Source organism: Coregonus lavaretus (genome assembly GCF_964263955.1).
Source record: "Coregonus lavaretus genome assembly, chromosome: 34".
NCBI lineage: Eukaryota > Metazoa > Chordata > Actinopteri > Salmoniformes > Salmonidae > Coregonus > Coregonus lavaretus.
The window spans coordinates 15,061,841-15,071,949 of NC_140021.1; the positions used below are offsets into that span (position 1 = coordinate 15,061,841).

At 42.2% G+C, this 10,109-nt stretch overlaps 1 protein-coding gene across 3 annotated transcripts in view; it reads right to left on the reverse strand.

Annotated features, from left to right (window-relative positions):
* Positions 1-6,999, reverse strand: part of sema5a (sema domain, seven thrombospondin repeats (type 1 and type 1-like), transmembrane domain (TM) and short cytoplasmic domain, (semaphorin) 5A) — a 192,829-nt gene extending 185,830 nt beyond the window's left edge. The window contains exon 1 of one of the 3 annotated variants that reach the window (XM_084152038.1): positions 6,486-6,999. The gene's annotated coding sequence lies outside the window, so the exon portion shown is untranslated. The remainder of the gene's footprint in view (positions 1-6,485) is intronic. The other 2 variants (XM_084152039.1, XM_084152040.1) reach the window with 2 other exon arrangements.
* Positions 7,000-10,109: the final 3,110 nt, after the last annotated feature.

Consider the following 10,109-nt stretch of genomic DNA (forward strand, 5'->3'; position numbering starts at 1 on the left):
GGGGCCATGTATCGTGAGATTTTGAGTGAAAACCTCCTTCCATCAGCAAGGGCATTGAAGATGAAACGTGGCTGGGTCTTTCAGCATGACAATGATCCCAAACACACCACCCGGGCAACGAAGGAGCGGCTTCGTAAGAAGCATTTCAAGGTCCTGGAGTGGCCTAGCCAGTCTCCAGATCTCAACCCCATAGAAAATCTTTGGAGGGAGTTGAAAGTCCGTGTTGCCCAGCGACAGCCCCAAAACATCACTGCTCTAGAGGAGATCTGCATGGAGGAATGGGCCAAAATACCAGGAACAGTGTGTGAAAACCTTGTGAAGACTTACAGAAAACGTTTGACCTGTGTCATTGCCAACAAAGGGTATATAACAAAGTATTGAGAAACTTCTGTTATTGACCAAATCATTATTTTCCACCATAATTTGCAAATAAATTCATTAAAAATCCTACAATGTTATTTTCTGGGAAAAAAATTCTCATTTAGTCTGTCATAGTTGACGTGTACCTATGATGAAAATTACAGGCCTCTCTCATCTTTTTAAGTGGGAGAACATGCACAATTGTGGCTGACTAAATACATTTTTTCCCCACTGTATATATTTGCGAGATAAAAAAAAACATATGGGGGATTGGAAGTTATGCAGACAATTACATTGATGGAAGTTACAATCTGTCTGAAATATTAAAGCTGATCTACCCCCTAAAAAATAAAAAATATAAATAATAATAATAAATAAAAGAGCTGGCAAATCTGGTGCAGTCCATGAGGAGGAGATGCACTGAACTGCATGTATTTAATGCAGCTGGTGGCCACACCAGATACTGACTGTTACTTTTGATTTTCACCCCCCCTTTGTTCACATGTCTGTGGAACTTGTTCAGTTTATGTCTCAGTTGTTGAATCTGGTTATGTTAATACAAATATTTACACATGTTAATTTTGCTGAAAATAAACGTAGTTGACAGTGAGAGGACATTTCTTTTTTTGCTGAGTTTAGAATACAATCTCACTAAATAGCTTGCACTATTCACAGATAAGCTGCTGATGTTCGTTAAGTAGAACTTGTCTCAGGATAATTATGTGTCAGACCTTGACTTGAATCAACCACATGGTGTGCCTTGCATACAGTGCCTTGAAAAAGTATTCATCCCCCTTGGTGTTTTTCCTATTTTGTTGCATTACAACCTGTAATTTAAATGGATTTTTATTTGGATTTCATGTAATAGTCCAAATTGGTGAAGTGGAATGAAAAAAATAACTTGTTTCAGAAAATTCTAAAAAATAAATAACGGAAAAGTGGTGCGTGCATATGTATTCACCCCCTTTGCTATGAAGCCCCTAAATAACATCTGGTGCAACCAATTACCTTCAGAAGTCACATAATTAGTTAAATAAAGTCCACCTGTGCGCAAGTGTCACATGATCTGTCACATGTTCTCAGTATATATACACCTGTTCTGAAAGGCCCCAGAGTCTGCAACACCACTAAGCAAGGGGCACCACCAAGCAAGCGTCACCATGAAGACCAAGGAGCTCTCCAAACAGGTCAGGGACAAAGTTGTGGAGAAGTACAGATCAGGGTTGGGTTATCAAAAAATATATACGAAACTTTGAACATCCCACGGAGCACAATTAAATCCATTATTAAAAAATGGAAAGAATATGGCACCACAACAAACCTGCTAAGAGAGGTCCGCCCACCAAAACTCACGGACCAGGCAAGGAGGGCATTAATCAGAGAGGCAACAAAGACACCAAAGATAACCCTGAAGGAGCTGCAAAGCTCCACAGCGGAGATTGGAGTATCTGTCCATAGGACCACTTTAAGCCGTACACTCCACAGAGCTGGGCTTTACGGAAGAGTGGCCAGAAAAAAGCCATTGCTTTAAGAAAAAAATAAGCAAACACGTTTGGTGTTCGCCAAAAGGCATGCGGGAGACTCCCCGAACATTTGGAAGAAGGTACTCTGGTCAGATGACACTTAAATTGAGCTTTTTGGCAATCAAGGAACACGCTATGTCTGGCGCAAACCCAACACCTCTCATCACCCAGAGAACACCATCCATGGTGGTGGCAGCATCATGCTGTGGGGATGTTTTTCATCATCAGGGACTGGGAAACAGAATTGAAGGAATGATGGATGGCACTAAATACAGGGAAATTATTGAGGGAAACCTGTTTCACTCTTCCAGAGATTTGAGACTGGGACGGAGGTTCACCTTCCAGCAGGACAATGACCCTAAGCATACTGCTAAAGCAACATTTGAGTGGTTTAAGGGGAAACATTTAAATGTCTTGGAATGGCCTAGTCAAAGCCCAAACCTCAATCCATTTGAGAATCTGTGGTATGACTTAAAGATTGCTGTACACCAGCGGAACCCATCCAACTTGAAGGAACTGGAGCAGTTTTGCCTTGAAGAATGGGCAAAAATCCCAGTGGTTAGATGTGCCAAGCTTATAGAGACATACCCCAAGAGACTTGCAGCTGTAATTGCTGCAAAAGGTGGCTCTACAAAGTATTGACTTTGGGGGGGTGAATAGTTATGCAGCTCAATAAAAAAATATTTTGCATCTTCAAAGTGGTAGGCATGTGGTGTAAATCAAATGATACAAACCCCCCAAAAAAGCCATTTTAATTCCAGGTTGTAAGGTAACAAAATAGGAAAAATGCCAAGGGGGGTGAATACTTTCGCAAGTCACCGTATAACAACAATAGACGTTTATAGTGTTGACGGCTGATGCAAATGCTGATCAAAACAAACACGTTTACGCAATATGTTATTTAGACAGGATCTCAACAATAGAAGCACTCAGCAAACAACATGTTGCATTCTTCTCCAGTAGCTATGGTAACACAGTCACCCTAACAACGCTGGCCTTTAAACAGTGAGCCAGCGACAGATGATCAAGTTTTATCATATTGTCAACATTTCCATTTCTCATTGTATCCCGCGGAAACAGCAATCACTTCCCCGAACCCCTGGGGTAGACATGGCAACGTGCCCATCTCGATAAACAGATAAATAAACATAGGCGATGAACAGAGAAGAGGAGAAAAATAATCATGCTTCTTATTTTGACAGAAATGTTCTGGGACAAATACAATATAAATTATAGTGCTTTACCAGGTTAGGTCATGCCAGCCTTACACCCGTCTCTCTGACAAATGGTTAAGGTTAGGTTTTGGGGGTGGGGTGGGGTGGGGTGGGGGTGGGAGTGGGAAAACTGATGCTCAATCTGTGCCTACGAGCAACTTCTACCCTGATCCACAAAGGTGATCCCTAGGGGCAGGATCCCTAGGGGCAGGCTGTCTGTGCCAAGGTAATAAACCGTCAGCCGGGCGGCTCTTTGATACTCCAGTGTGTGTATACTGGTTATCAGCCTACAGAAGGACCTCTACTTAAACCAGAAGAGGCTACCGGACAGGGAAAAGAAGAGATAGTGACTAAGTGGATCTATATTTAAACTAAAATGGGGGACATAATAGAACAGAGCACTAGAGGGTTGGGGGGACAGGGAGGATATGTGTTTTTTATTTGGGATATAATGTTTGCTTCAACCAGCAGTAAATCAATGCCTGAGAGAATTTACGTCGGATTAAAATCCCATTTCAAACCAATGAATACAAGCTGATCTATTATCTTTATGTGAGGTTTTTCTCTGTAAGGCCAGTCTCTTTCAGTGGCCCTCTAGCCCGTGTCAGTTGAATGAGTGACTAAAGCATTTTTAAGAGCACTGAGGGACTGAGGGTAATGGCTGTTTAGCTTACACGCGCATGACAATGTCTCTTTTAATCCTAAACAGCATTCCGCCCCATGCTCCCAAGTCCCTTCCCCAAAGAGATGCCCAATCACAAAGCCGGTCAACAATGGTGCTGTCACTCAATCTGTCTCCATAGTGACCACACAGAACGCAGAGGTCCATGAGGTCACTTTCATTCCAGAATTCTCTGAACAGGGACTAATTGCTATGTTTGTGCTGGTGTTCCGTGTCAGTGAGCGGGCAAATTACCAGCACAGCGCAAATATCAATCACACCAGCTAATCATATGCTGCTATTCACACCAAACAACGAAAAAAGAGAGAGAGAGAGAGAGAGAGAGAGAGAGAGAGAGAGAGAGAGAGAGAGAGAGAGAGAGAGAGAGAGAAAGAAAGCGCTGAGAGAGATGCTTTCTCAGCTGCTCTGTACTTATCTGTAAGTACAGTTCACACTGGTGGTTATCTTTGTTATGAAGCTTGGGAGGGGAAAGGAAGGAGCAGGGAGGAGGGATGTTTTTGAGCATATATTGGTTTTTTTCTCTGTCCAGTTTCCCTTGTTGAAACTCAGCTGTAATATAAACCCAGTAACTTTGCCGAGAGGCATCCCATCAGATCATTTCTCGATTCAGCAATTTTCCCCAACCCTCTCTCTTCCCAGTCTCCCCCCTCCACTCTCCTTCCTCCCTTCTCGCTCCCTCTCTCTCTCACTTTATCTCATGTCTTCAGGGATTTTAGCAGTCCGAGCCGAGCAGGCCTTTCTGAGGGGTGAACTCTAGGAACTCTCTCTGCCAAAACTCTCAGAGTAATTCAACCATCTGGATGGGGTCACTGTTTGTCGCGGGCGCACAGTATGAGACAGCACCGCGTGCACAGCATCACAGTGAGGAGAGGCTCTGAGATTACAGTAATGCTGTGTTCATCAGAGCCACTTCCTTCAAGCCAAAAAACACATTAATACATCTTTGAAGCATCCATCATTGTGTCAAAGAATGGAAATGGCATTAAGACATATTGTTGAGTTGTTATATAAAAACAGCATATTCTCTGTTGTGATATAAAGGGATCTTTTTTTAGTTTAGATTTTTACAGCCACATTCATATTCTCTGAGGGCCTGAGGGTGTCTGAATGCACTCAGAAAATACATCTGTGAGTAAGGTATTAACCCACAGTGGATACCTCATCATCATAACCCACTCAGTATGATGGAAAGAGACATTCAGGATTCATCAGAACTCACATGTAGGCATGGAGGCCCATTAGGAGCCGATGCCGGGAGCTAGACAGTTAGGTTTCTGAGGTGCTGTGAACTCACATAGTCACACACACTGTTACCGTAACCCCTTTGAAATTAACCACAATTGGGATGCATTTTATAGACCCTCTTAGCATATGGAAATAGACAATCAAGATGAATCATAACTCACATGTAGGGATGGCCAATTAGGAGCCAATGCCGAGAGCTAGACAGTTAGGTTTCTGACGTTTCACACACACTGAACAGGTTACATGCATACTGTTACCTCAAACCCTTTAAATGTCCCACCATTGGCCTGCTTCGAAAGACAATGTGTTGGAGTAAATAGTTTTTCTTGAAAAAAGGCATTGTATCTCCTTGTCTTTGTTTTCTTATGAAGTCTCACATTTGGCACTACAGGCCTACTGTAAACAAGCCCAGTCTCAATATGAATGTCCTTCATACTAACTAAAGGTTAGTATATGTAATGGGCTGACAAGACATAATCTGTGGTGTTGAATTAGAATGGATGGCAGTGTACTGTAGCCTACTCTTATTGAGGAGTGCCAAGGCAAATGTTGCCCACACAGCAAGTGCCAATCCTGATGCATCCCAAGTCAACAGAATGGATATGGAAGAATTTAAAATAACTGTCAAGTAGTCAACAAAAATAAAGTGATATAAGGGGGTTCCATAACAAAATACAAAGTTACATCTGTTCAATTTGTAAACCTTGTCCAACATGATAGCAATAGCTTGTTCCCAAAGTCAATTAGAATAATTCGCAAGATATCCAACCATATTTCACTCCAAAAGTAATAATGACTTACTGTGCTTCAATTAAAGCTTAATTACTTGACTGTTGTTTTGTACACATGCAATGGGACCAGGAGACAAACAGATATTATAAGAAGTTAATGGTTTCAGAGTTAGACTGACAATGTAAGTATAGAACGTGACCAGTAGCCTCCGTCTGTAATTACACAGAACAAAATACGGTGTTTGCACACCACGAGGAACGAGCTATCACCACCAGTGGACATTTTGTTATTAAAATTAATATGTGAAAATGCAATTTATCTACATTGCGCAGAGGCGAGTAATTGTATTAAGTGCGTGTGAGATGAGTGAATAAGAACAGCGTTAGCACCGCCAAGCGGTACTAAAACCTTTTAGATAAACTTCTACACCGGGCTTTTCATATTATTATGTGAATAATATCATACGGACAACATTATTGTGATTATTATATGTATTATACGTATTTATTGTAGCCTATGAAGTCGTGAATTGTGCACAGCAATAGAAAAGAGCAGGTGGAAACGTTAAATATTTCTCCAGTAATAAAATCTACTCCAGAGATTACAGTATTAAGACTGCAAAACGGCAAATTAACCAGTTCAGCATGTCCAGTGAAAGGTCTAATTTGGAAAGAAGAAAAGATCGGCATGGTAAAGCATTTCAAATGCCAAGATTTGTAAACCACTCACCTAGTGAAGTCTCCAACTACTCCTATTCATCTAGCAGGAGAAAAGCTGCAAGTCTCAACCAGTCTGAAGAAGGTGAGTGTTGTTGTAGCTCAGGAAAATAAACGGTAAAGGTGGAGTAATCCCAGTTTGCGTTCTCCTATAAAAAAAAAGTCCAGTAACTCCGAGCCAGTCTCTGATTGCTGTGCATCTCTCTCTCTCTCTCTCTCTCTCTCTCTCTCTCTCTCTCTCTCTCTCTCTCTCTCTCTCTCTGCGGTCTCTCTAGAGTGGTATATTTCTGTCACGGTGCCTCCTCGCAGCAGCACAGCGCACTGTTTGTAACTGGACACTACACTGCACTGCTCTGCCGCGCTCCGATCCACCTCACAGACAATAGCCTCGGTCACGAGACATGCACGCAAGCCAAGAGACGCAAACTCTTACAACTTTGTTATAACTGTAGCATGAAGGGAAATCAGGCAGAGCTTTGCAGAGTGCGCGGCTCTGTGAGTTGCTGCGTGCAATGCAAGCGCTCTGTGATAGACATCGGGTTCGCAGGATTTTAAAAGGAACTGAAGGAAGAGTGCGCCCCCACATTGCCGCGTCCGTTCATTCACACAGTGGATGAATTGGCCATGATTCTAGCATGATTCTGGAAGACGTGGCAGGCAGCGGCGCACAGCCGTCCTGCAGGTAGATTACGTACTGTAGACGGATACAATAAGGGAACATTGACCCATGAGATCCCAATGTTTTGGGGGGACTATACAAAGTGCATTTTCTAGGAGACACTTTTATGCATTTAGGTTTTATGTTTGTTTCACATTAAAGGGCAATTCCACCACTTTTCAAACTCATTTTCATTATCTCCAACACAATTGCGTCTACATGTGAAAACGGCACATATCTACGTTTTGTAGAAAAAATATATAAAGTTAAAATGTTCTACTGGATGACATCATCAACTTGCTGTGGTTTTGAAAATCACAGTTAAAAAAAGGTTTAAAACTACTCTATGTGATGTCACAGACTTCTTATCTTTATAACCACAGATCATAGAAATGCTGTTTTCACATAAGAGGCTGGTTTGATGCTGGAGATGGATGAGGTTGAAAGTGGCAGAATTGCCCTTTAATATTTTGAAAGAGTGTTGGTTTATCCAAAATTTGTTGACTATTAGGCTAACTGTCTGAAAACGTTTTTTATTTCACAACTAGTCTCTACACTTTCTAGATTTACCATCCAAGTCCAACTGTTTATCGAGAGACACTTTGTGCACCAGGTAGACTTAAGTGAAACAACAGTTCTACGAAAACAGCTCCTACTTTTGACAGATAGCCTATTGTTTGGATTGTATTCAGGTCAGATGCGAACAGCACAATGTTTTTAATAGGTCTTTCAGAGAAACAGCAGCTTCCTCGTGAATAGGAAATACCAATACAAAACTCTGTCAAAAGTCATTGGTCCATTTCAAATCTTAACTCACATCCACACCTTCATATACATGCACATGCCTTGAGTGTGACATCTTCAATTCAATACCTTACTTGTAATGTTTATCCCTGCAGCCAAATTAACGTGTGTCAAGCTGTGCACACACACGGCCAATGTGAGTGACATTCATCCTGTTTTGACACTATGTCAGAGAGGCGACGTCTGCTGCTTTGAAAGATGCATTTATACAAGTCAAACATAGACTGTTAAATAGATCTCTGCCTCTTCATGTACTGGCCTGGGTGAATACAGATACAGTATGATAGGCTCTCTGTACCCACACATCTACATTCAAATCAGGAACATTTCATATAAAAATGCAAACCGCCCCCAATAGAGGATAAAGTAAAGCTGAGATTTACATTTCAAGTGGTATTTCTCTCTCTCTCTCTCTCTCTCTCTCTCTCTCTCTCTCTCTCTCTCTCTCTCTCTCTCTGTCACGGTTTCGGCCGAGGCGGCTCCTCCTCCTTGTTCGGGCAGGTTTCGCCGGTCGTCGTCTCCGGAGTTCTAGCTGCTACCGCTCGATGTTTCGTGTTTGTTTGGTTTTGTCTGTTAGTCACACCTGTTTTGTGTTAGGTCTCATTTAGCACCCTATTTAGTTTCCTTGTTGTTAGGTTTGTGTTGTGTGTGATTGTTCGTGTCGTGGTTGCGCTACCCGTGTCGGTACGCTATTTTCCTGAGCTTCCTCCTTGTGTTGTGAGGAGAGATTTACGCACCTGTGTGTGCGCTTGTATTTACGCCTGTGTGCGTCTTTTGCCTCCGGGCTGTTTTGGATTACTTTTCGTGCACAGTAAAGTCTTGTTGGACTTACCCTCTGCTGCCTGCGCCTGATTCCACACCACACCCATACACAGCACCGTGACACTCTCTCTCTCTCTCTCTCTCTCCAATTGAAAGGGCTTTATTGGTATGGGAAACATATGTTAAAATTGCCAAAGAAAGTGAAATATTTAATAAACAAAAGTGAAATAATCAATACAAAATGAACAGTAAACATTACACTCACAACAGTTCAAAAGGAATAGAGACATTTCAAATGCCATATTATGGCTATATACACTATATATGTGAAAATAGTTAAAGTACAAAAGGGAAAATAAATAAACATAAATATAGGTTGTGTTTACAATGGTGTTTGTTCTTCACTGGTTGCCTTTTTCTTGTGGCAACAGGTCACAAATCTTGCTGCTGTGATTGCACACTGTGGTATTTCACCCAATAGATGTGGGAGTTTATCAAAATTGGATTTGTTTTTGAATTCTCTCTCTCTCTCTCTCTCTCTCTCTCTCTCTCTCTCTCTCTCTCTCTCTCTCTCTCTCTCTCTCTCTCTCTCTCTCGCACAGAATGCCGACCAACACAAAATGCCAGTGGTCAGAGAACGTTAGCATATTTACAGGGCTGAGAAAAGGCACAGAGTATAAGTCCTACAAGATATATGACGCGTTTGTGCCTCAATGCCAGGGAAGGACTGGATAAAGAGCAGACAGAACACATGGGGGATCACAACCACTGCTTGATCCTACAAATGCCACTGTGACATCTAGTTCTACACATTACTCACTAGCTGTCAAAGTGTTTCTAAGAAAATCTTACTTACTCAACATCATCAGCACTATAACGTAGAACGAACAATGATTTGAATTTATATTTCACCTTTCACAAGGTTTAAAGCACATGGAGGTAGTAACTCACTGCTATAACCCCCAATGTGTAGCATATCACCTACTGTTTGATTCTGCCTCAGTCTGGATCTAGCCTAAACTCCAACAAAAACCCTCTCCAGCCGGAGAACTCCTAAAACCCCCTCCTGAAAGGGTTCTTTACCTCGGCTTTAAGTGAGATTCTTTAACCAGACAATGGTGGGTCTTAACTGAGTCCCCAGCTAAATGGGGCCGCTGATGGATGGCTGTTAGTGCTTCAGGGCATGGAACGGGCATGGAGACGGGAGCAATCACACACACACTGGTATTCAAGTGTCCCCCAGACCTCTCTGGTGTGTGTTGTGTGTGTGTGCGCGTGTGTGTCTCCTTAAACAGTATACATATTAACTGGGTGCCAGAGTCAGTCTAATGAACTGGAGTTGCCAAGCAACACAACAAAAATCTAGGCTAGGCATGAGTCCCCTTCCTCTCTTCTCTCCCTCTCTCCATCCAT